The sequence below is a fragment of the Zootermopsis nevadensis genome, unplaced genomic scaffold, assembly GCF_977971745.1.
Source record: "Zootermopsis nevadensis isolate Lab colony 2312 unplaced genomic scaffold, Znev_1.0 Znev_ptg000012l, whole genome shotgun sequence".
NCBI lineage: Eukaryota > Metazoa > Arthropoda > Insecta > Blattodea > Termopsidae > Zootermopsis > Zootermopsis nevadensis.
Genome location: NW_028259144.1, coordinates 7,423,506 through 7,450,932, shown reverse-complemented (window position 1 = coordinate 7,450,932; position 27,427 = coordinate 7,423,506). Strand labels below are relative to the sequence as shown.

The window sequence follows — 27,427 nt, the reverse complement described above, 5'->3', positions numbered from 1 at the left end:
TCGAGTGTAATGAAAATATAAGATTTTCACGTATTTGTTTGTTTCCATGTCCCCCGCTTTGATTATACTTAGGCAAGTAATATATCAGCAAATTCTCAGGTAATTAATAATTGTTTTACTAGTAATGTTATATTATTTATGTAGTTTATATATTTGAACTGTTAATATACTCCTACATCGTTCGTGCGATGCGGGAAAATTTGATTTAGGTTCTGACTGTGGCGACTCAGGTGGTAAGAAATGAAAACGAGGATATGGTGGCGCCTACAATGGGATTTGGCGGAGTGTGCAGTCAGGTGGTCGAAGTTGTGTTGTTGCGTTTCGAAGGGGAAACGTGGTTATCAGTCGCCGTTAAAGATGTTTTCAGAGGCAGTACACCAAGCATGTCAAACTCAAAGGCTTACACGGGCCAAATAAACAAGGTTTAAGTTTGTGTGGACCCCCCCAAAAAAACTTAAATTTTCATAGAAACGTAGGTTTATTTCGAAAAGTATAGTATAAAAAAAAGAACAAGAAAAACGATAAAATTAATGTTTTCTTCCTGACACTTGGCATCTCTTCTCTGCTACTATCTTTCCTACTTCGAGGGAAATCTTGTTCGCAGTGATTACTTTCAAAGCTAACCTAAGGTGAATGTCAGTAATTCTGGATCTGACAGGAGACTTATTTCCTTTCATAATTGTAAATAACTGCTCACACCGATAAGTACTCCCAAACATGGAAATAATTTCATATGCGAATTTTCGAGTATTTTCAAACCTGGCAGGTAAATATTTGTAAAATCCAGGCACGCCAACTTCACTGAATTTTGCCTTCAAATCTGAATCGCACTGGATCTCAATTACCTCCATTTGCATTTGATTAGGTACTGATTCTATATTTATTGAAAAAATCGAAGAAAACAAAGAAAACTTGTCTTCCAAAAATTTAAAATCTTCAAACCTTGTTTCAAATTCAGTTCTAAGGCTTAAAACTTTTTCTGCGTATTTTTGATACGATGCAGTTTCACCTAAACTTGATTTGTTCATGTTGCATGTCGGAAAGTGCGTTAAATCTTCATTTTTCAACTGCTTTTCCCAAAGAACTAGCTTACATTTGAATTCTTTAACTCGGTCACTCATGTTCGTTAGGCATATGGGAAATGGATGCAACACAATTATAGTAACCAGTCATTGGCGAACGTTGTAGTTCGTTACTAATAATTATGTATAACAGGATATTGTAAAAATTAAGTTACGAAATTTTTAGTAAAAACACCGTTATATTGGCTGGGCCGCAAAAATATTCGTTGTGAACCGCATGCGGCCCGCGGGCCGCGAGTTTGACATGCTTGCAGTACACACTTGTCCTTTCGTCCTTCTGGTAAAAGTGGGTTTAAGAAGAGAAGGCGAGGAATATTTGTCCTTTCCCTGAAACATAACGTTTGACATCTTAACGAAAACAGTGGTGAAATGTATTTTTGTACCATTTTGAGAAGTACGCGCTAAGCAATTTTTGAACTAAAAAATATCAGTCATTTATAGAATTTATTCGTCTCCTGCTTTCAGGAGTTAGATCTGAAATATAAACTTGGGTCATCTTTCTCAGTATACGTAGTGGCACATTGTCTATTTGCCCCCCCCCCCCCCTCCTAGTCTATAGACTCACGGATACTTTTACCTGTGTGTCCCAGTTCTTGTGGTTGCCCGTTAATGTCAGACACACATTTGCTGGATCGAAGCTCTAGACGTATAAGTAATTAGTTAAATGCGCTATTATGAATCGAAAACCGTACAACACTTGAGTGACGTCATTCGGCAAATTATTCTCGTTCTAATGCAGACTAGAGCATTCTCAAGTGCAGATGCACAAAGTTGAGTTTTCTGTGTAGTTACACGCTGTTCAAGAAGAAATCTTAATGGTTTTATGAATGCTCACAGTGGTAGGTTAATGGGGATCTTATTCGAGCATGCGTACTTCTGTTTATGACGGGATATTTAATCGTCATATTTGAAAGGAATGTGGAAATTATTATGAAGGATTTAATTTCAAAAACTATTTTAAAAACTAGGATTTCCGTGAAGTAATTAAAGTCTAGTATACTCTTCAGTAGTACGATTCGTGTATTCAACTAAAGAGGTAGAGGTAATCGTTGCTTTTAAAATAATTGCACAGATAACATGAGGTTAAAATAGTATATACTTTCTTATGCTAGAAATTCTTTACTGGCTTTGAGAAATATCGTAGCCTATTTCAGATGGAAAATCTCCCTTCCTAATTACACATTTGTGGTACTTAATGGGTTTTTTCCTTCAAATAGATTGCTGAGGAGATGTTGGGTGTTGGTCTTGTGGGTTGTAACTCCATGTGGATTTGCAGGTAGATACTAACGTTGATGAGGAATGTACTGCCTCCATCTTCAGGAATTAAGCCATGAGAATCTAAATTTTATATTAACTAGATGTTCAAAAATGCTAATAGAGTTGTGATTAACTATAAAACGAATGATTTTGTGTATTAAATTGTTCAATGTTAATGAATAGAATTCTTGAGAAGCTGAGAAAAGATTTATTACCGTGTTCACAGAAACCTCCGTCGATAAATATTCTCAGAAATTAATACAGCTTCATTAAGTATCATACATGTTAATATGCGAACGTAAAACAAATGTATAATCTCTTAAATCAATGTGCTCTTTGGTTTATGAAAGTTGACATAGTGTACCGTGTAAAGCGTTTGTAACAAATTTAATTTGTAAATGATATTGACATTAATACGACATATTTGAGACTGCTTTCATATTTTTTCTGTTGGTTTAAAATATTATTTTCTCTAATTAGAAACATAGTATACTATGTGTAACGGAATTTAAGTATAAATTACTTAAATATTTACATATTTACCTTTATACATAATATTAAATGCAATGAAATTTAACAGACACTAACGTTATGTCCGTACGGCCTCTAGTTTTTTTCGTCAGCTAATTAATTTCAGTACCAATTAAGGGCTGTGTCGCATATTTTTTGACGCCATTTTTATGAATGAAACTGCTAAGGTAACCTCTCTCTAAACTGCTACAGCAGATAACGCAAACATGCAAATTGGGCACTAAAATGGGACAAACTAATTAGATTCCTCGGCCTGTAATTATTCTTTGTATTCTTTAGTTTTATTATCATCATCATAGTTGGTATTAACACTGTAAATGCGAGGCATTTAACGAACGAAAGACATTTAGCAAATTAATAACTCGTATTATTTAACGAATGTATTCTGTCGCCATCTTACTGTTCTCGTCTGCTGTTTATACATCTTCAGTACAAATAAATTCTCATTTTTTTCTAATAATAGCTTAAAAATGGTATAATTATCTCATTCTGTAGTATATCAGTAAAATATAGACGTCGGATAAATTTAGTCCATCCCCTAACGTCGTTTATATTTAACATTAATTTTAATATTTATCTCCAAACAATGCCTAGATATTGCAAACGGACATTTCCCTTCAAGTACCAGATTAAAATGTTTTGTGCACTTTTCATTTCATGCGTGCTACATGACCTGTTTTTCACATCCGTCATGACTTTGATAATATTTTTAAGGATATCCTACAGTTATGAAGCCTTTTTGTTATTAAGGTTTCTTCATCATCATGTCATAAGGTAGTATATTTGCGTCATATTGTGAATTAGGTTAATATTTTAATATTAACGGAAAATATTAAAATATTAACCATCATATCAACTTACCTACCTCTTCGTTAGAAATACTTTTACAACAGTATCTTCCCAAACACCCTTCATAAATGCGAGAACACATTAGGAAAACAAGTTAAATTCCTATTTGGAGTGGACTTAACACGTTTATATTTTTATTGTGTGAAAAATATTTTGGTCTCAAGCCTGACACTGTTCTTGTTAGTATGACACTCTGTAAACCTACGTGTTATTTTCCTATGTTTAATATTTGGCCCTACGGGAATTTATTGCTTTTAATTTCATTGCTTTTTGACGTCGTCTGTGCTGTTTCTGTCGAGAAATTAAACTACTTATATAATTATTTATCCCCCAGATTCGAAATATGCATAATTCAACCCCCATGTCAATTTCCCCCCTCCCATCGCCCTTTATATTAAAACAGCCATGCATAGAAAGTAATTCGAAGTTGTAATTAATACTGTAAAAGTGTAGCAATTGTCAAATGCATTGAAAATGCCTGACTTTCTATTGTATAACTCTGGGGGCTTCCCCGTATAACAGTCACTCCATATACACGCACACACTTAAAGGGATTTTAATTTAGAAAATTTAATTGACTTTTATTGTAACTAAACTATGCATACGTCTAAGCCAGGGAAGAGACGGACTTCAGAGGGGGAGAGAGAGAGGGGGAGATAGAGGATTTAATTAATAATTACATTTCATCATAACATAGCAGCTGTAATTGATCTTTATTCCATTGTGAACTTTATAAAACCAAACTGCAGGTTTTGACGTAATTAAGTTTGGGTCTGCCATAGTCGAATATCAGAACCCTCTGTCGGCATCAAAATTTAAATGATGGTGCTTTCGATTTTGGCGTATCGTTATTAATCGGTTTCTATAGAGCTAAACTATGTGGTTTTAAAATATACGTGTGGTATTAAAATTGAATAGAGCTCCAATTTGTTATGAAGTATACCTAGGGACAGTTATGGTAAATATGAGAAAAATTTTTGTAAAAAGTACACGTGTTTTACTCTTGTGCTGTGAAGAATTAATTACATTTTACCACAGTAATTGGTTTCTCTATTATTAAATGTAAAACAGCCTACAAAACTTGCCTAACAAATCGAGACCTCTTCTGGATATTTGGGGAACAATTCGCATCTCTAATTTATTCACATTTTTTCATTATATGCGTCACTCATTTGTCAGTGCTTTGTGATTGGTCTACTTTCCGTATGTATTAAGGAAGGTGAGGTTTGTGGAATCATGGTATGTTTCTTATATCAGAAGAACTTTCTTTGATATTACGCGGTTAATGATTTGTACTTCGAGCGTGAAGCAGACTTCGTTTGTGTATATATGTGTGTTTTGTTTTTCTGCGTAACCCGCCTTTGTTTGTTTGTTTGTTCGTTATTTTAGTAGTGTTTAAACGTGGCCACGAAGCTCTGAGTTTTGATACGTACTAAGTAATATGTAAAATTATAATTAAAGTCAATTTTGTACCGAACATAAAATAACGACTTTACAGCTATTTAAAATATGTTTTAATTGATTGAAACATTTAAATTTGGTATAATAATAATTATACAGCCACCTTTTATTTTTGTGTAAATGTTTCTTGCGTTAATAACTTGGTAAAATATTACGTGAAATCTGACAAATTCCAGGTAATTTAAATAGGTTGTGTTACTTAAAAATTTGTACTCCTTCCCTAGTATTGTCCGGGTGATCAAGCCAAAAGAATTAGATGGGCTGGGAATGTGGCGCGCAAGGATGGGACAAGAGATGTGCACCGGGTATTGGTTGGGAAGCCTGAGGGGAAGAGGCCGTTGGGGAGACCTAGACGTAGATGGGAGGATAATGTCAGGCGGGATCTGTGGGAGATAGGAGTTGAAGGAGACTGGATTTTGTTGGTCCAGGACAGGGTCCGGTGGATGGCTTTGGTTAATTCGGTGATGAACCTTCCGGTTCGGTAAGCCATCTAGTTAGTTAGGTAGTTAGTTAGTTGTATCCTATTCAAATAGGATTATTTATAAACATGTTAAATTGACTGTATGGTTATTATATGACGCGTTGTTTTCTGAACAGTGCTTCTTTTTCACCAGAACAAGTTTTAATTCGTATAATTTAATTTACATGTATTTCATGGCTATTTTATCTGTTAATCTTAACTGGAAACATCTATTTAAAAAAACTGAATGCCGTACCTCAGTTCCCAAGTCTGAAATCGATTCAACGAAACGGGATGTGTTATTTTCCTGATTAAGTACTAACATGCGTATCCTATTCAATTCCATCAAAACACGAATTTCCATTAAATCTCTCCACCTCTGTCACGTTTTCTGTAAAAATAATTGTCAATCAGAAACGAATTACTGGCATGGAGGAGAAGGAAGACGGCGGATTTGGTTAATGAAACTGAAAGGTTTTGTAGCATATAGATGCTAAATCAGAGAATCACTCAGCCAAACCGATTCGGACATCATATAATAAAACGTAAAACTGAGTGCGTAAGTGATCTATGTTAATCTTCGAAGATGATTGTCTTCTGGATTCTTGGAACGTAGTCTGACGGAAAAATCACCTCTGAAACGTCGGTAAAATTATGTAAGGCTACACAAAGCAACAGCCGAGAAGACAAGTCATTTTATACTCGAAGCCTTGAGAACCTGAAATTTTAAACGACGTTTTCTTTAAATAAACATTTAATTTACCTTGTACAAAAAATAAATATTATATATACAATTGTTACCAAGTGGTCATGCGTTTTATTGTTAGAAAGTATTCAAGAAATGTGGTTTTCGTGGTTGTGACACTGTAGTTTTGTAGGTGATAACGTTTCGGAGGTACATACGAGGTGCGATCGAAAGGTTTCCAGACTGCGCCTATAAAAACCCGTACACTTATCTCAGGTATTAAATTCATCCATCACCCTCGAAGTAGTTCCCCTGGGAGTGAACACAACGATCCCAGCGCCGCTGCCAAGCCTGGAAGCATCCCTGGAAATCTTTCTTTGTCAGCCTGTCAAGCACCATCTGCGATTCTGCCTGAATCTCTTCTATCGTCTCAAATCTCCTTTCCTTTAGCTGAATTTTCATCTTTGGGAAGAGGAAGAAGTCACACGGCGAATAAGGAGGGTGCGGGATGACGGCCATGGTGTTTGAGGCCAAAAACTGCCGAACTTTGAGGGCGGTGTGCGCTGGCGCGTTGTCATGATGCGTCGCATGTAGATTTCTTCCTTTAGAATCAGCTGACAGGTCCCATAGCCTATCCCAACAATGTCGCACAAGTCGTTGATGGTACGACGTCGATCTTCGTGAATGGCCTGCCGAATCTTCGTAACATTTTCGGGCGTTGTGCTCGAAGATGGTCGTCCAGAACGCTCGTCATCATCGACAGAGGTTCGGCCATTTTTAAAACGTGAATGCCACACAAAAGTTTGTGCACGACCCATTGCGGACTCCCCAAATGCTTGTTTTAGCATTTCATAGGTTTCCGTAGCCGTTTTGGCGAGTCTTTGGCAAAATTTGATTTGTTCATGAAAATCCGCCATTCCGAAATCGTAGGAGGGTCGGTGTAATGCACTAGCAAAACGCCCGTAACTAAGAAACAAATGCTAATTCGATGATGCCGGCTGGTACACTGATTCACTATGAATGTAGGCCGCACCCCCTAGCGGCAGAAGCTCGTACTACATCCGGTTCGCCCTCTATTGACACAGTCTTGAAACTTTCCGATCGCACCTCGTATTGCCTCTGTCTTTAGGGTAGAATTGACCTTGTTTCTCGTGAATGTTTATAAATACCTGCAAGGCTGCGCTGTTTCCAATCCAGACGACGACATTACAAAAATTCAGCCCCGTTAAACCTTCGATTCTTACATGGGACGTGTTTTAATCTAACGTTTACCCGAAAGCTACAAGTCTTAACTTCATATTAATATGCTGCTGTTCTGAATTTTGGAGCCGTGTAGATTTTAACGTTTCTGAGAAATATATTATCTCCATCTTCAGAGTTGAAGATTCACCGACGTTTATACACGGCGCCAAAACCCAGATCATCAACATCTGCGTCGATCACGTAGGAAGCTGTATGAGCTACATTAATCCGCATCGGTATTTATTTTATGCGGCGTACTGTACTGTAAATTCTAGAATTCAGAAAGGAACATGAGGTAGGGGTCAGATGAGAAGAGAGTAGTCTGGTACTTGACGTCTCTTATGTAGACGTTGAAACAATGCTTTGTGAGGAATTTAACTCTAGCGAGAGTTGCAGTTTATAAGTTAGAAGCATCTCAAGACCTCAGGTTTCGCTCTGCTACAGAGCTCAGCACACAGTCTGTGTTTTCAGAACACCTCGACTGCATGAATAAATTAGTTGGGTACTGGGACAGAACCACATGTTTGGCGCGGGAAATAAGGTACATCTATTATTCAAATTCTTCTGTTACTGACATTGGCCTTAGCAACATTTCGGATTGTAAAATCTGAGGTTCTCACGGCATTGAAGATGTTGATTTTGACCTCCTGCCTAGTAACATCACATGGACTTGCAGGTAGATACCGACGTTTGGGAGGAATATGCTGCCTCCATCTTCTCCGAAACGTCGATATCTACGTCAGTCCATACGGTGATACAACTTAGAAGACGAATAGCAACATTAAAAATTACCCTGTTTATAACAACGTAGTTCTTAACAGACTTAACCTTTAATCTGTCGATACGTTTGTAGCAGAGCTTTGAAGTAATGTCGTAACATACACTGAAATTTATATCAGTGAATGTAATTTTGATCCATTACTGTCGCTCTACAATTTTTATCCTTGCCAAATTTCGTGACATTTGTTAGCTAATTTAATGCAATTACAGTCTTAATATTCTTCATGCGTTATAGTAGTGCAGTACAAAAGTTGAATAAACCAACCAGTAATTGTTGTTACATGCTGAGATGACTGTTCATAAAATGGAGCGTCGGATAAAATGGACTGTCGGATTATCAGGACTCTACTGTGTAGTATTTAATTACTTCTTTCTCATTCTCCTACCTGTTATTTTATTTCCCACTTCTTAATTTAATAGCAGTATTCTATATTCAGCAGATTTATCGAAAGTTCGGTTAGCTTACGTGTGTAAGTCTATCAGTACTTAGATTACTCTTGCAGTGAATACTCTGATGTTTCTTCCATCTCATTCAATGTTACGCATGTGACATCTCGCTTACAAACAGACCCTTCTAGTCGGAACGAATTTGATGTCTGATCAGATCGATTGTAAAATCTCTTCGGCTAGAGAAAATGTTTGTGGCGTTTTTACACAAAAGCTGTGTGTTACCGTAGAAACATGGTAACAGGAGAAGATTATTAAGTAAAGAACCAGCATCACAGGGTTTAATCAGAAATTAGGTTAATAATCTCAGCCATTTTTTTTTTTTGTTCTTATTTTTTTCTCGTGTCTCTTTCATTTATTTACCTACTCGCCTTATCATTCATGTGTTGCGCAAAAATAAGATAGAATTAAATATTAATTTAATCTGTTATCTGCACTGAATGTAAAGTAGTGTAACACTACGTTCAGAGAGAATAATAACACATAATATAGTAATCTAAGAAGTAGAACAACAAATTTCGTAGAACAGAATTGTTATTGAAACCAAGTCTACGTATACTTGATTTATCTAAGATACTTTTTACTGTTATCTTCCCATCTACTTCTAGGTTTTCAAATGGTTTATTTTTGGTTTTCCGTCTAAATTTCTGTGGATATTTATCATTTATCCCATGCGTGCTACGTGCCCACCTCTATGTTTATCTTACGTTTGTCACCTCAGTTAACATCTAGTTAAAACTCTAAGTCACGGAACTGCTCGTTATTTTAGTCAACCTCTCCTTACTTCCTCTCAGATCAACTGTTTTCCTCCGCGTCCTTTTTCAAACATTCTTTGTTCTTCCCTTAGGGCGAAAGATCAAGTAATTAAAAGTAAAGCTAAAGAACTTAGGAAGTTCAAGTACTTTTCAAACGCCTCACAGTACACTTCATATTAAGATTATAATTACATTTATTTTATACTATATTTCGTCATAAAATGGCGTATCGTGCATTTGAAGTACTTTAATTAAGGACTAATTAAACCTATGTGGGATAAAATCAATGCATAATTTACATCTGTATTTATATTAATGTTGGTTCAGTTAGTGTTAGTATCAACTTGTTTCCTGAATTTTACTTGCAAATAAAATTAAAGTTTTAAGTTAAATAGTTTAATGTTTATTATTGACAATTGACTTTAGGGTTTCATAAAAGGCTCTGCGGATTTACTTTAGAATATATATTTGTACCTTTTACTTAGGAGGTGACTAATTCGAATCTAAGTTAGGTAATTTCCTTCTATCCCTTCACGAGTATTAACTCATAAATCTGTTCTCAATTATTATTTATATTTTAATTATATTGTTTCGAATTTTGCAGCCCATCAGTTTTAGAGGTTTCGTAACAACTAATTCGAGATTGAGAGTTCGGAACTTGTAAGCGTGGGGTAGGAAGCGGTCGTGGACTGCTTTAAAAGTATTATAGATTACATGTATTTAAGTAAGTTTCATCCCTGAATTTTAGTTTTGTAAAATATACACTTAACTCCTTTATAGTAAACTTAAAAGAAGGTGTATTTAACTTAAAATCATAGAAATAAATTAACAAACAAAAGGAAATTTCTTCAATATTAATAACAGTCATGTAGCTATTCATGTCTACAAACTACATGTCATCCCCTTTAAATATATGTATTTCAGCAAAGAGGTGTTTTGAAGCCCTTTGCAAAGAATTGCACTTCAGAACTGAATGTTTTTGCTTGCGACCTGATTCAATTTCGTATTACACTGGTATTGTTTTCTGTATCAACTTTCTTTTTGTCTCATTCGTAATATGTAAGAAACAATTGGACTCGAATGACTATGATACTTCAGTGTCTGAAATAGGAAAAGGTAATATGACAACATACAATACACTTCCACACTGAAATGCCGATATCGAATATTGTATTTATCCGATCAGTTCGAATAAAATGGCAGGAGGTTTGAGTGGGAAGGAGAGAAAGATGGATGCAGTACGGTTCTCTCGAAAGTTACAGTCTTATTGTATATGGATAGTGACGTAGGGAGGGCTTGGCCGCGGGGAGGGGGGAATCCCACTCCCCGCCATTCAGACCGTGTACTGTCACAGGACGGAAGCAGAATTGACAATTTTCCGCGTGGTTTACCCTCTAAACTTTCTCGTGAGCAGAGAAAATAAAGGGTCTTGCTTGTCAGAAAATAGCTTTGCTTTCTTCTCAATCTTTCTTGTGTGTTTGTTTCTCATTCTGGATTTTACCTCCACGCCATGTTGTATGTGTCTTGAGCTATAGGCATCTGTAGTCGAATTTTATTCCTGACTGCAGCGCAACTAGAAGCTGAAGTGATAGACTGATTGCTCACCAGTTGAACGTTCCGTTACCCTAGTACAAAAACCGGCTAACAGGTGGCATCATGGATGCGCTCTAAAGGAACGATGTTCTTTTTTTTCAGACACCATTACTGAACTGCGTGTCTTCACGGAATAATTTCAATGCTGTCCGAAAAATTATTTTACATTTGAGAGTTACGTGGTTGTAAATGTTGGACTATGGGCACAGACTATGGGATTTTATGCAACAAATTTCTCCGGAATGTTGATAAATGCCCATAAGATTACATGACGTCATGCCACAGAAGAATTTAATCCAAAGTAAGGTTTAATAAAATAAAAATTGTCTGAGACATTTATTTTTACTTTTATAACATTTGCTTTTCGGCTTTTATTCCAAACATCAGTGTTCAGTATGTAAACAACTGTCATTCGTAATGTGTGCGTGTCTGTCTTATATAACTAAAATAAATAATACATGCACTAACTGTTAAAATTTCGTAAACCTCTGTATGGTTTTCGTTACTGGATTGTCATAGTCATTAGTACTATCTATCTTAATACTTCTCAAAGAAATAAGAGATATTTTAAAAATCACAACCTCTAATATTTCTGGATCCTAAAACTCATAATTCTTACTGTAAGCACTCCAAAAACGTGTCCATTGGAACCGTACTGTTCTGTGTTTCTATGTTTACGTCTGTTTGTCCCTCTGGTTCATGTATACGTACTGATATTTTATAAAATTATTTGCGATATTTTTATGAACAACGCCCATTCTTCATCACCCTTATTTTTATTTTGTAACTTCTTTTCAATGACAAACCAGCATGGCGACGATGCGAATATATAAGTTGTGGAAACCACAAGGGAATCTTAAATAATCTTGAAAGTTTATTAATATATGTAACTTGTATTAAGATTTTTGTTTAATAAAATGAAACACGAGATGATAATATTTGTAGGTAATGGTCTGTCACCCCTTGTCGACTATTTGGAGGGAAATTTTTCTCTCTATCAGTTTAATCCTTCGGAAGTACTGATACTCGTTTTTTCTCTCTTCTTCTGTGACACACTTCTAATCATGTTTTCTCTGCTTGATCTTGCTAAAGCCGATTTCACAAAGTCATAAAGTTGGTATTTGATACCGTTTCCGTGACAAAAGCCAGCTGTGAGACTTTCACATGGTGTGACGATGTCTAAAGCTCCAAGTGTTGTGTTGTGCTGGTGCTGCACGCACGCCCCTGGTGCCCGTTCTGTGTACTAACACCAGTAGTCGCAGGCTCTTGTATAACATTAATAAGCACGTTTCGTTTGGACCATAAAAACGAAACGGAAATCTTTTCACGAAACTCTTGTACTTTGCACTGAAGGGCGCAAGTCGTTTAATTGTATACTACGCTGAGATTCCTCTTCTTCAAGTTGTTTCTGATTGCATTTCTTTTTCTTTCTTCCTGCTTGAGAGTCAGTCGATATTCTATGGTTCTTACTGTTACAAGAATCAAAAGCCGTCAGCTTGTGAAATGGATTAAGCCTCTCCCTCCGAAACCAAATGATACTGCTAAGAGAGAACTCGTTGCTTATTTCTCGCCTCATTTGTAGAGTAATCTGCTGCTACAATCGCAATAAAGGATAAAGGTCGTGTTCATCGACAAGAAATTTGCTTCATGTCTTCCTGGACCCGGTGTTAGAATACTCCATAGTGACATATAAAGAAAGAAATCCATATGTTTGTTACTAAATTTTTAATTAATCGCATGAAACTTGAAGGTACTTTAATGGTGTTTACAAGAACCCATTACTGGTTCTTACTTAGACCCAGATGAACATACTCCACGTGTTTATATCTTATTCTTTGCGTGCCATTTTAATATCATTATTCCAACTAGCATTTTCCTTTCAGTTTTACCGACTAAAACTTTTGTATGCTTTTCTATTTTCCCAAATGCGTGTTACATGTCCCACCCATCTCATTCTGATATTTGTGGAACAGTGCAAATAATGTTCCCGGTTTGAAGGAATGAAATTTGGTAAAATTTAGAATTTGAAGTCTACTAAAATGCGTATACGTGACCTATCCACCTAGTTAATTCATTAATTGCGTTGTAAAGGATCTTCCTGAATATTTGCAAAGTATGAATTCATTACACTACTCTTTACAAACTTTATTTACCAACGTTGTCAGTAGTTCAGTGTATGCAGCTTGGAATGACAAGAATTTAAAATTATACGGAAGGAATTGGTTGTGGTCTAATTTAAGGTAGTGTCCCGGAATTTACATGGAGGGCCTGGGGAAAATCAGGAAAACCTTTAGTCAGGATTTCCCTTGTTGGACCGAAATAACTATCCTGAGAATCCCAGGATGCTTGTATGAACATTGTGGCTTTACCTGAAGTAATAGGCTTAATATAAATTCCAAAATTAGGTTTTAGTCCTCGTAGGCTCATTTCATTGGATGAGTGTGGGTTGAATTATTCTGCTATCAGAACCCGAAATTAGTGACAAGTCGAAATCATGATAGTCAGTCGACCTAAGATAAAATGAGATGTCACATCTCTGTCCGGAAATATTTGGGAAAAATGGTCAAACGCAAAGCAGTCGCTCCAGAAATCCTGGAATTAAAGCGCATTTGAAAATCTAGCTTTTATACAATCAATGAAATACGTCTGGTAACATTGCCTTGGAGTTCGTAGCCTGCTGTATACACGGTCGCTCGACCAGCAAATGAGGTTTTCTGTCTTTCAAATTCATTTTGCAAGTTTGTTGAGGAAACTTGCTTTGCTTTACCTTACACATCCACTTCTTCTGTTTCTTTCAGTCTACTGAATGCAGCGAATTGGTTCGAAAAAGGAGAGGAATAGTTAGAAGGAGAAAGAGTTAAAGAGAATTTCATAGACCAGTAACCAAACTAATGTAGCATACACCGAAGCTTCTCGAGAGCCTGTAGGTAAAATTAGTCTATAATTCCGATAGTAATACTTCTGCTTCCTGGCCGTCAGATGGGGTGAACAGTCGTGTATTTCGGCTCCGTAATTCCCCACGGGAAATTATTAAAGTTTTTTTTCATTAAGTAGTTTTTAATTCTGAATGTTAAAAAATTAACAAGTTTGAGTTCAAAGAAGCAGAAATTAATTTCCACCACTCCCAGAATTATTTTAGTTTCTGTATGACTGCTCTGAACTTTAAAATAAAATAGTATTAATTGCCTATGGAAACAATTTTATGTTATGTTTTGTTCTAATATTTGTGTTGTTTATAGTTTTATATTTTATATTTCTGTGTATTGTTTACTGTTTCTGCATCTGTTTTTATTGAGATTAAATCAGTAAAGATTACGTGAATTGGGCATATAGCACACGTATCAGGAAATGTCTACGCAAATTTTGTCGAAAAATGTCAAGGTAGGGGATATCTTAGTAAATGTATGCAGAAATCTGACACTAGTCATCATTAGAGGCAACTGTACCGAATCTTATTTGTAGTGACCCTGTCTTGACGTATTTTTATAAAGTTCACTAGTTAACCAAACAGCGCTGTAGAACATTTGTTCTTTTGCATAAATCGAGAACATTATACGCAACTGTGGGATATTTATTTAAATTCTAACATGTTACAAAGCTGGGACAGTGGGATTCTTTGAGGTTATTTCTGACATTTGCCTGTCACTGATATTTACAACGTAAATTATGCAGAGAAATATACAAGTAACTTTTAAGCTGTAGTTGTTAATTTTGTATTTTTTGGAAACGTCTGTATGCACGTGAAAGACCTCAGAGTAGAATTTCAAATACATTCCCATAAGATTTTTTTATATACGGTTTACGTGTAATAAAATGCTAAAGAATTAAAGTCATTTTGGGTTTCGTCAGTTTGTACCATAAATTTTGTAATATGTACTTCCATTCCTAATTTTCGCCCGTATCTATTAATTATTTTGAAGTTTAAAATTTACTGTTGCGCATTGCGTAGAAAATTAAATTACTATGTTTTCGGTCTACGGCCAGTAAAATGCTTACTGATATTAACACTAACATAATGGCTTTACTTTGTGTCTCAAACAAAACTACATGCGGTGAACGTGATGTCTTGGATTCCATCACGGTTTATTGGCCAATAATTTATCCCTTTAATGGTGTAATTTTGTCCCATGTTACAACAGCCATGTTACTCTCTACAGGTGGGCAATGTATCCATTCATTTTACTCGTAGTATAAAATAACACTGACTGTTGTTACATACTGTGTTTTGCCTGGGGTCGATTGCGTTTGAGACTTCGATATAAAACGATCTGAGTAACCCAGATTTAAAATGTTTGCTGTAATTACACTGAGTGGCTGTACGCCTCTATTACAAAATCAAACGAGTGCATTTTTCGTAACCATTCTTACTACAAATTTATCCAAAAATGAACTATTTTAAAATAATGAAATTACTTACGTGTTATATCACATTTTGTTACGTAATGAATCTATATAGAACTACATAATTTCTGAAATAGTATGCGTTTTATGAAGTTGTGTGTTAATGCAGTCTTAAATGGTTCAAAGTTCTCAGTGGCAACACGTATTTTAAAATATACTGACCCTTTGATAAACTTCGTAAAAAGTGTAGAAAATGGGGCACTTCAATGTTAAATTGAGATTATGAAAATAAAATAATGAGAGATCATACATCTTTTATGACATTTACCACAGTAGCTGCTCGTAGTGATTGTCTTGTAAATACGAAATAAATTTTCTTTATACAATATATTCTGGATAAAGATTGCTTTGTGCATTACATATTATATTTTACCTAAAATATGACATAGTATAGCAGCAACATCGGCGGTAAAAGAAATTATTATTATAATAGAAGTTGAGGTATTTTACTAAGTTAAATTGCAGGTTTTCAAACAGAAATCTATCTTTATCGCATTGACGAACAATTAAATTTCCGTGATCTTGCAGATCACCGACGTTTCAGAGGTGCTTGCTTCCTTTATCCACCAGACCATACGGGCAATATTCCAGAAGAAAGCCATCTTTATCCTCACCGCCGTGTTAATCTGAAATCTTGCCTGGGGCAGATTTCTTCTGGTCAGACCTACATGCGTTAACGTGTCTGATCAGGGCGAGGAATATAAATTGACTTTGATGCTACATCTCATTTACTTCACCAAATCGTGTGTTGGTTTGTAAAATGAGGTATTTTGAATGCCATTCGTGTATGAATTTCATTATTGGAGCATGAATCTGTATTATTGAAACTACCACTCAAAAATCAGCAGGTCATACGTACACAATTGACCTCGCTTTAAAATTAGGTCTTATTCAGACGCGCTATTAACTTCAAGAGTCTTATTAGAGGGAACATGGGCATTGTTTCGTTTGTCGAGTGGATATATTTTTATTGCAGTTTTAACTAAAATTAGGGTGTACAAAACGAGTAACTGAAGTGGTAAAATCCACCTAGTTTGCTTTACAACTCCTTTTATATAATCTTCCCTGTGAATTATACATATTGCTCGTTAGCTGTTCAAAATAATCGCTGTTATTATCACCACAGAATCTTATAATTTGACCCTATAATGAGATACTTTAATCTAGTTTACACCATCACAACTTACTCGTGAGATATCCCAAACATAACTTTGTTTTAATTTCTGATTCTTCGACAACAGTGGAGTGCATGATCTGTCCGTTTTAAGTTTATTAGTCACTAGTTAAAGACTTTAAACTATGAAGTTGTGTAATTGTCTCCGTTTCTTCTTAGTTCATCTATCGTAGATGATAAACCACATGTATGGGTTCTAGTTTTAGCAGATAAAAGACATGATAACTAATTTCAAAGTACCATCTCGGAATTTTCGTGGATGGACTGAGGAAAATCGCAAAATATCTTTAATATCTACTCTTCCAGTATGAGATTTGAATTCGGACCTCCCGATTGCGACGCGGGAATGCTAACCACTAGGCCGCGTCACTCTTTAACGCAGTGTTCAAGAAATGTTCTGTATTGTAGTCCATCATTTGTTTAGTGTTGCATTAAAAAAGGAATTTCTTGACCAACTGAGTACCTATAAAAACACGTATGTCAAATCGGTGAGTTATAAAACGTTTCGTGATTATTCTGACAACATAAACTTTCAAGGTTACATTCTCGGTCTTCGTATTGTAGGTCCAGTAGGATCTACTTTCCTGTGGAGTATAAATACCACTGCTCCGTGAAGCTCTTAATCCTGCATTCGTTTCACGGTACCCGCCACTGTTTGAGAAACAGAACAATTGAATCAGTGATTTGTGTGCTTCTGCCGTGAAGGAGATTAGCTGTGTCGAAGTTCCAAGATACATGAACCGTCACTTTACTCGCTTGTATAGAAACAGTGCTGCCATCGTGCAACAGTGGAACCCTAGTCTGTAGCCGGTTTGGGATCGTACAAATGATATCCTACTCCTAAGCGACATTATACATTATACTCCTTTCTTCCTCTGAATATATGTATATACACACAGACACACAACAGTAGTTTACATTTGCAGATCTAAAGTTTCCTTCGAAGTTACCATGAGCTGCAAAATCAAAACCGTGGCAAACAATTTACACCTCTACAACCTCATACATAACCTCAAAGCGTAAATGTATGTGTCCGATCCATCGACTCTTTTCGAGACCGGGTTACACTTGCGAATATCGATTCTCGTGATATGAAACAATGTAAGATGATTTAACACGCTCAGTTCGGGATGAGAGGGCTTGGAATGGATTGAATGGCATAAGATAGGACAGCGAACACTGTGATAAATGCCTTTGTTCGGTATAATATGACAGTGTTGTGAATTTGGTTCGTGATCATTTGCTGTTAACGAATTTTGGGCTTTATGGGGTATTTATTAAGGTGTGTGTTGTTATAATCGTTGCCATGGTAGTGAAGTTAAGGGATTTTACGCTTTATGGGATAATACTTGACTATATGTGTTTAATATTTTACATTTTTCCAACTGTTCATGATGGGTAATTTAGTAATATAATTAAAACATTTATGCACTAACCGTGCATGTAATTATTTTAAAGTTACACCGCCATAACTCGGTCGTTAGAGCATCGTCTAAGAGAACAGGACTTTCCACTTGTGAGGTTACCAGTTGAATGTTAGTGTCTATAAGAAACGTAACCTAACGTCTGACTGTAACTAGCTATTATTTTCGTAAACATCATTGACCATTTGATCTTAATAACGGAGAAATGTTGTGTTTTCTTTGCGGCACGGACTGATTTCTTAAATATTATTTAGGCAAGTTTCGACTTCAAATGATTAAGCTCTTTATTATGTAATTTTCTAAAGCAGTTTTTCGCCCCTTTCTTTGTACTTTTTGCAACTTTTCTTTTAGGTTTATTATTATTTAGTACGTTTTCTTAAATCTACGAACATAATATGTATTATCAATTTCAATATTGCCTACGGAACTGAGGATAACCACGAAGAACGTCAGTCAGAATAATCGATCTCCGAACCAAGATTTTAACCCGGGACCTCTCGAATAAAAATGAATGGTAATAATTTGCTTTACTTTTATATGGTTGTGAAGCTTATGTTAAGAATAATGAAAGGATTGGCAACATTCAATTGAAATTAATAATGAAGAAGATTCAAGGGATTAAACATAATTAAAACTTTAGTCGTACGCAATTAAATAAATGTCGATTCAGTAAATGTAAGAATAGGTGACAACAAAAAATGGTAACTACTTCAATATAATAGGCGATAACAGACCCAAGAACCTTGGAGTACAAATGCGTGTTACAGAGACGTAGACCAATCAGATAGGATTTTAAAGTCTCGAAGGCTTAGGCCCAAGTCATGGAGGATATAATTAAATTCAGTTCAATTATTTACGTGTGTGACAAGAGCTGGAAAACCAATTAGAGTCAATCACTGAAATAAAATGTAATTAGCAAAAACAAAAACAATTATAAGAAATTATTTTAAAAAAATCACTTCTATTAAAAATTTAACTAGCATTAGAAAGAAAAGTACAGTCTTTATTAAATTTGTCAGAGCTTCTAAAAAATTGCACTGACAGCAGGAAAACATCTGTCTGAAGGAAATGACCTTGAAATTACGATGATTCGGTAAAAGCGTAATGTTCTCTGCTTGACCTGGTGGGCATGTGCAGACTAACGACGTACAAGATCAACGAGAAACTATTTTTCTCTTTAAAACATAATAATGAACATGCCAAAAATGTCTTCATATTTATGGCCACATGCGTCATTAATATATCTGGTGTGACTTGAAACTGAAAATTAGAAATAATATTAGTAATTTTTAGTCTTTTTTGGTTGCATAAATATCCCAGTGACTTTAAACATTGAAGCTGACGAGATATTAACAGTGATATTTATTTGTGAGTCTAACATTTCTTTAAAGACATTGGGTGTTTCGTGTGTATTTTAAATTTGGTGCTCCAGAACATGGGAGACCATAGTGTACATTGCCCCGAAGAGAAGTCGTCTCTGCAGATAATTAGCTGGGTTGTGCTTTCTCTTCGCCTTCTCCTTTATCGTATTCTCCATCCTCCTACACTTCATTCACAGAGCGTTTTGGGTTGACGGCTCGTTGAATCTGCGGTCACCCGCGTTCTGATCTCAGCCAGGTTACTGTCTCATCCATCCAGTCTTCCCCGACTACAGAACTGCATCTCCTGATCACGAGAGACCCAACAACAGCTCATTAATAACAGAGAAATTTCTTACTTTGAATCGCGCTATACTACTTTGCTGGCCTTTGACAACAACCCATCATATCAGATGTTGAGCTGTTCTTTGTCGGATCAAAATTTTTGTCCGAGGCAAGTTTGTTTCTAAAATAAACTGAATTATTTTTTCCGTTGAAATTTTAATGATATCGTAACACTGTAAACATAAAATATCAAGAAATATCATTGCTTCATGATGCAGATAAGTTTTCAGTTCGACGTTGCAGCAGCTTTAACTCAGCAAAAATAATGCCCTAATTTCAATTTTACGAGAATGCGTAGGTCCCATAGCCTGTCTGTCTTTTATTGGGATTCAAACCCCGGTCATCCAGAACGCAATAAGCATTTCTATTGATAGTTATCTCAGTTCAGTTGATACAACGTTGTTAAACAAAGATAAAACGTAAACATGTCTATGTTATGTTCTAACTTGACGTAAATGGTGTGGTCTTGTAAAAGGTTTACTTGAATACATAAACAGCTTGGTTTTATTCATACATTTATTAGCTCATAGAGTTGTCAGATTTGTGTCCCAGAAAAGTGGGCAGACCACAAGCCTACCAAAATACCTAATTAGATCTCTCGAAATCCACAAAGCATACACTGCAAATTGTTTTACCACATCTGGTACACCATACCCCATGCGTTAGTCTACTGGGTTTTGATACAGCAAGAACTATAAATTGCCCATGGTGATTCAGCCCACAAAACTGGTACGTTTTATACGGGGCTAAAACATGCATATTTAACTTCATTCATATTTGAAAATGTATCACTTGAACCGCGGTGTTTTCAGCAACATACCTGGAAGGAGTAACACTTGTATTTATTATTTATTATGAATATAATTAGCAAAAAAATTTACTCTCGTTTTCATCGTAAACTTAATATCGATTTCTACTCTCTGTTCCAAATATTTTAATCTTGTCACATTCTGTGCTTAAAGGAGAAACGTTAGATAATTCCCAGTATTTGACTAATCGAAATTTCATAGACATACACATTATCCATTAATAGTCTATTAGGTTTCTAGACAAATTAATTAGGACATTAAATAGAAATATAAATTCACCGAGTGAGTCCTTTGTTATATAACGATGTCCTTTGACACAGAAAGAAATGTGATAATAATACGTGTGAATGGTGTAAGGGAACTTGTTAAATAAGAATATTTATTTTTTATCTTGATCTTTCGCATTAAGGGGGAAAAAATCTTACTTCCTATGCGCGCAAGTTATCTTGAGAGTTACCTTACTTGTTGCCACTTGATGTGCTCAGCCAAATCAAGGTCGCGCGAGCAGGCGTTCTACTGACTGTTCAGAAAACATCTGTAGATTATACATTTTTTTAATGATCTCACTACTGTGAATTACTTTGTTCAACAAAAAAACTTGTGCTGGTGTCAGCCATTTCTGGTGTGTGTCACCTCACGCGGCGCTGTGAACAAGTGGTCGTAGAAGCGGAGCGGAGCAAATGTTTTCTATAAGACTCGTACAGACACCTTCCATTCCGAACCTGCTCCCCGTTCGTCACTCAAATGGCCAGCAAAATAACCTTCCTGTAGAGTATGTTGTTAATATTGGAGAACGGAGGCCTGTGGAGAATTACATATCTAACAGGAAATACGTAACATTACATTGGAGAAAACCTAAATATTATTAATTCCAAAATTTGTAAACTTTAGCATATAATATTTTTAGGGAAATCACATAAATGTGAATGCGAGGGGTGAGACATATATTATGGAGATGACATGATAAAAGAATTGCACACACAGTTTTTGTCAGGAAACCCGAAGAGAGGAGATCACTTAAAATACAAGGCTTAGATGGGAGTATAATATTAAAAAGGACTTTAAAATAAATGCTAGGGTGTAGTCTGGATTTGTGTGGCTTTGACTAGGAATCAAGGCGGGTGGAAATTTCTTGACAAATTGGGCGACTGTTAAAATCTCAATAAGTCCTCTGTTCCATGGAGTTAGTTTTTTCTGAGAGTGATACAAAAATAAAGACTCTGTCTCAAGATACTGAGTTACTGAAAGGGAATATTTTATTTTCTTGATTGTTACCTCTTTAGTTATGGTTGAAAGGGTCTTCGTTTCAAAAGCGTTGTCAAATTACGGAATGTAAACACGTGAGTCATGGTTACATAACCTGTCTCTTGTCAAGGCTTGAAGCAGATACCCATTATTTGAAAGCTAACCTCTTTGGACTAACAGTTTGACATGTCGATAAATCGACTGTCATTCAAGAGTCAGTAGTCTAATCGAATGTTGCGCCGTATAATCTACAAGAAGTTTGTCGACGTTTCAGAGATGGTTGCTGCTTCATCAATGCCTTGATTATTCAGGCAGTAAGCACCTCTGAAACGTCGTTAAACTTTTATAACACTTCTCGTCGCAACATTTCAGAAGACGGTGATCATACTTGCCTTTGTAAGAACCTAAAATCTTACGAGGTTAAATAATATTACAATAAAAAAATCAGATCTTATTTTATTTCCCTATAATTTCAGATTCATCACTGTTAAAAATATCCGTTATGTTTTGAGTTTGATTCTAACTGAAAGACTAAATTTATATTCAATAGATTCATTGTCTATTCTGCTCTCCGTCTCTTCATGTAAATCCAGAATAGTATCTCGAAATAGGCTGTGTTAGCCTGTTTCACAAATCCATAACCACTTGTCGGGAATTATCTTTTACCATTTTATTCGATGTTATTTTAACGGGCTTGTTTACACAGCGTCGTTAAATAATTTAACATAAAAGCCCAATCCACTGTCAAACAGTATAAAATAACAAAGATTGATCAGTTTTCACTTCACCTCAAAACTGCTGTACGCAGTAAAGACAGCTTTGAATAGGTCTGTTATGCAAACGATTCAACACTCAAGTTAGCTGAACACTTGGTATATGTGTGCCTACGTATTCAGGAGACGAAATACAGTATCCGGAGGCTGTGATGTGTACTAGGGGCTGACCGGATTAGGAGCCAACGCTGTATGCTCGGCTTGATTGAGTGCTATTGTCGCTGATTATTCCTTCTCTCTCCTACATCCTGTGCTTCATTTGATCTCCTTAACTGCTGCATCACAATTATTCGATCTCCTTAACTGCCGCATCACAATTATTCGATATCCTCAACTGCTGCATCACAATTATTCGATATCCTCAACTGCTGCATCACAATAATTCTCAGTCTTAAATGGTGAAACTTTAGTGTAGAAAGTACTTCAGCTTCTAGAAAACCTCACGCAACGAAAAATCTATGTATTTCCCACACAGTCATTGTTAGTGTTCGTTATATTCTGAAAATATTTACACTGGTAAACTTGGACAAGTAATTTATTTTGGTACTGAAATTAAAATTGTGTAATAACAAGGCGAAGTACTTTAAATGTATTTGTCATTAAACGACGCTTTTGCGTTAAATGTTACTTATTGACTGATCAAAATTCTTCTTAAGGTCGAATAACGGGTTTAAATTAATATTGGTTGTTAGTGGAAGATAAATGGATAAGTATAATGAGTTGTGGTTATCATCCGTTTCCCTGATTTTTCATTATTAGCTGGTAGGGATGAGACTGAGGACATATGACTTGTTAGTTACGATGTTTGTAGTATGAAATCCAAAAGTATAAAAAGATTTAGAAATCGTCGTGTGTGTTCAAACTAAGCTTTGTTTACAAATGCTGGTGCACGCAAGACTCCGCTTTTGAAATGAAAATCCACGACTTCCGAAGTGTAATGAGGAACGGAGCGCGTTTTTGCTTGTGCAAATAAATTGGTTGCCTTTTTATGAGCACTTGAGTGAACAGATCTATTATTCAGCTTCGTTTAGGCATTAAGATAGCAGATAATTAACTCAAATTTTGTTTGAGAAATGCCTTAAATCTATTATTACCCAGCTCATTCTAGAATCAAATGTCTCAAACTTTTCAGTTTCTATATTACCAGATGGCACAGATGCATTATCCTTGTTCTGTTTATAAATGCAGGATTATCCTGGAATTATCTGCGAGCGTCACATTTTTTGCCATGAAATTTAAACTTAAAATAGATCAGTCGATTTTAACATCAGAAATAAAAACTGCTAAATAGAAACACCTTTGTAGAGACACCTTATAATTATACTTTCAACTGTTCTATACCATATCAGCGTCTGAAGTATTTCATGTTTATAATTAACCTTAATTAATTGTCTTCATTAATTTAACTTTCAGCTATTTTAAAAGTTTTAATTGCTTAATTAAACTTCAAGTGATGTTGTGTGTCAGACCATTATTACTTTCTTTACATCTGATGAAGTTTCCAGAATATTAGAGTCAAAATTAAAAAAACTAAGAATGTGGAGAGCCATAAAGTAGTGTTCTGCTTCGCTTTCGAGAAGTACCTAGTTCTGTGTTAATGTACCAACTATCCTCGTAGATGTTTGGTGACTTTTAATTGCTTCTTCTGGAAAAGTTAAATCATTAAAATACGTTACAATTGATATGTTCCACGTTTTTACCCAGTTATCATATTGTTTCTCATTTGACAGTGTATGTATGACAAATGAAGTTGATAAGTCTCTAATTATAAACAAATGTAGATTTGAATTAAATGAGATTTCAGGTTCTTCCTGCAACGATGTTGTATATGGCTGTCTTCTGGGTTGTGCCATGAAGTCAGGTAGAACTAATTCATTTTCAAACAGAATGTGCTAGGTAGAGACAGACAGATACTGATGGTTATATTTGTAGTATGTATTTGTAATCACTGATGATTGAGGTAATAAGCACCTCTGAAACGTCGGTAAATTTCAACAGAGTACACAATGCAACATCACAGAAAACAGCCACCTTCAGTCATTATCCTTCCCAATTTTCTCTAGACAGACATATACATACATGAATTCCACTTATATTTTTGTCCCACACAGCATTCTGTCCAATGGACACAAGCTATTCTCTGCCCAAGGATAAAGGGACTTGGTTGATAGGCTGACAATTTACGTATCTAGTACTCACGTTGAATATGTGAAACTGTCGATACACTACCTCATACGTCTTCAAAGCGTGGTACCTACACGTAAACATCGGGGCAACGTTACCTTGTTTTACATGCAGAATACATATGAAATAATACCACTCACTCCCTCGCCACACCGTAATTTTTGGAAACAAGTTCGTGGCATCTGAAGATAGAATAATGGTTGCGGCGTCAGTACTTTGCAGTGCGCCGTGCGACCGCGGCAACTTCTCCTACACATCTGTATGACGGGTCAATCGAGACAATGATCTGCAGGCGCGTAGTATGCAGGAATTGTGGTACAATTAGTTGGTTACGTGATGAGCACATTTACTCTATCTGTAAATGACTTGTTTATATACTGTGACCTGCAAAAGGGAAAACGTATATTAGAATGGTGAACAGAACTGATCGATCAGACCATAATGAGATGTCGTTATGCACTTGTTGTAAAGAATGCATAATGATATTTACAAAAATATTATTAATTGGACATCGCCCTATGCCTTTTTTTCTATCTGAAAAGAAACTTACAAATTAAAGAATAGAGACACGAACTTGATACTTCTAGCAGAAAGGATTTCTGTGCCGCATTGCCAGAGATCTTTTCAGAGCATCCTTCTGGGCTGCATAGGAAGACGTAACGAGCTTGCGGGATTGGTCGGGTGAGAGGGGTAGGGCTTTGACGAGCTTGTTACGGGCATCAGTACGATTCGTTAACCTCGCTGAAAACGAAGCCATTCACTGACACTTTTGCATCCAATTTAGAAGAGGCGGCAGGAGCTGTCCCCCATAATTTTCAGTTTCCTAACTTGTAAACTTGCAGACCAACTAGCTGTCCGTCCTTCACATGTGGTTGACCCCCATGGCTTTCGCAATTCTTAACTTTATTCAATAGAGACAAAGAAATATCTGCCGAGATAAATCATGACTTCGACTGTTTCTTCTGTCAGAATTTCTTAAATTCTAGTAGTCCCGCGTCTTTTGTAAGAAGTAGACAATATTTGGACCTAAGACGGATTAACTAACAATAAAATATTGAAAATTACACAACCTGGAGATTCGTCAACATTCTTCACCTAGAAAGGTTAATAATTCGAATAGGCAGATAAGGAGTGGCTTTTGATATGATGAAATAAATGCTTACAAAATTATGATAGCAAAACTCGTTGAGAGCCATCACCTTTCAGGCCAATTGTTACTGAAGAAGATCTACCTTTTGATACTAAGTTTTGAGAATTTGAAATAGGATTAAAATTTAACATCATATATTCTCACGGTACAGCCACGGTGGTCTAGCGGTTAGAACGCTGGCCGTGTAATCCTGGGGTCTCGGGTTCGATTCCCGGCGGTGCCCGAATTTATAACTTGTGTTTGGCAAGGCCGTGGTCTAGGCAACACGTAGTTTTCCTCCGGGGGCTTCCCCGGTTTCTCCGTGGCATCCCAACAATTACTCCATTAACACACAGAAGAAGGCAATGGCAAACCACTTCTGGATCATCTGCCAAGAACGTATATGAACAGGTCCCAGTCCGAGAAAAGGATGGAAGGATCCTGTTCATATGGACCTGTCGTCAGACAGAACACTAAATAAATAATTCTCACGGTGGCGATTATGAAGATGGATATGTTCTAGGTGTTGGAGCCGTGTAGTCTGGTAGATGTTTACCGACGTTTTAGAGATACTTGCTGCTTACATATCACCCTGATTAATGAAGCAGCAACTAACCTCTTAGACTTCGATAAAGTTCTGTCAAACTTCACGCCGCTACATACCAGAGTACAGCCATATTTAAGATTGCAACCGCTTGTCAGTATCGGGTTTATTCACTCGATTCTGTGGCATCTCTGACAGGGTTCTGGGCTGCTAATTGGCTATCTAATGTCGGGTTAAGAATCTGCAGTAACTGAGGTTAGTTAATAATTTTGTTAGTTGCGAGATTTGAGGTTTTAACTGTAATTACGATGATTTGGGATTTGGTACTGTTTATGAAATAAATCTTGAGGTTCATGGAGTCTTTTCCGCTGGTAAATATTAATTTTGTGTTATTTAAAAGTCAGCGACAAATACGAATTTTCGAATAATAAAAAAATCAGAATCGGTTTTTGTGCAGTGTTTGTTAATCAGTATAATTAAAACAATTAATTCATCTGTGTTTTAATCAGCGGATAAAAAGAATGTGTTTCAAACTGGGCTGTATGCAATGCATTGTGCAGACTCTGGAAATTCCCGCGGGTCGATTAGACAATGTAACGGTCCAGTTGATTTCAGTGCATTGTACATATTGAGGGAAATGTAATAATATGTCTACTGGGAACATACATGCGCAACCTATGGAGAAATAAACAGCTTGCGCGCGAGTGTATGTAATGCCACTGGGGTGAGTGAGTGGGGGATAAATACCCTTCCAACGTTTGGGGGCCAGCGTTAGGCACACGTCACGTATAGTTGGATATTTATCCCCCCCTCCCCCCCACATCCCGCATTCTCTATATCGTCATATCACCCTACCCCTCACCTCACCCCTCTTTACTCAAATCAGCGCAATTATAAAG

General features: G+C 36.2%; 1 protein-coding gene across 9 annotated transcripts in view; it reads left to right on the top strand.

Moving 5' to 3' along the window:
- The window catches only part of LOC110826973 (uncharacterized), a 311,187-nt gene that overhangs the window by 192,314 nt on the left and 91,446 nt on the right, over positions 1-27,427 (top strand). The gene's annotated exons all lie outside the window — the stretch shown is intronic.